This window comes from Myotis brandtii, unplaced genomic scaffold (genome assembly GCF_000412655.1).
Source record: "Myotis brandtii unplaced genomic scaffold, ASM41265v1 scaffold169, whole genome shotgun sequence".
NCBI classification, from domain to species: Eukaryota; Metazoa; Chordata; class Mammalia; order Chiroptera; family Vespertilionidae; genus Myotis; species Myotis brandtii.
In genome coordinates, this window is record NW_005356215.1 from 219,100 (window position 1) to 219,326 (window position 227).

Here is a 227-nt window from a genome sequence, read left to right on the forward strand (position 1 = left end):
CCCGCGCCCACGGAACCGGGCCCCTAGGAAGCCATCATACCTTTGCCCGCTGATTCCCAGTAAAGGGAACCTCACACCAACCACCACGTCTGACTTGCCGGCTGCTGGACCCACATCTCCTAGACACGGGCTCCTGTCCCTCACCACGTGTCCTTCCTCCCGCCGGGCGCTGGTCACTGCAGGGCCGGCCTCCGACCTCTCCCCTGACCTGATGGGGGGGGAGGGGA

At 66.5% G+C, this 227-nt stretch overlaps 1 protein-coding gene across 1 annotated transcript in view; it reads left to right on the plus strand.

The window, feature by feature from the left end:
- Positions 1 to 227, plus strand: part of IL16 (interleukin 16) — a 13,964-nt gene that overhangs the window by 13,163 nt on the left and 574 nt on the right. The gene's annotated exons all lie outside the window — the stretch shown is intronic.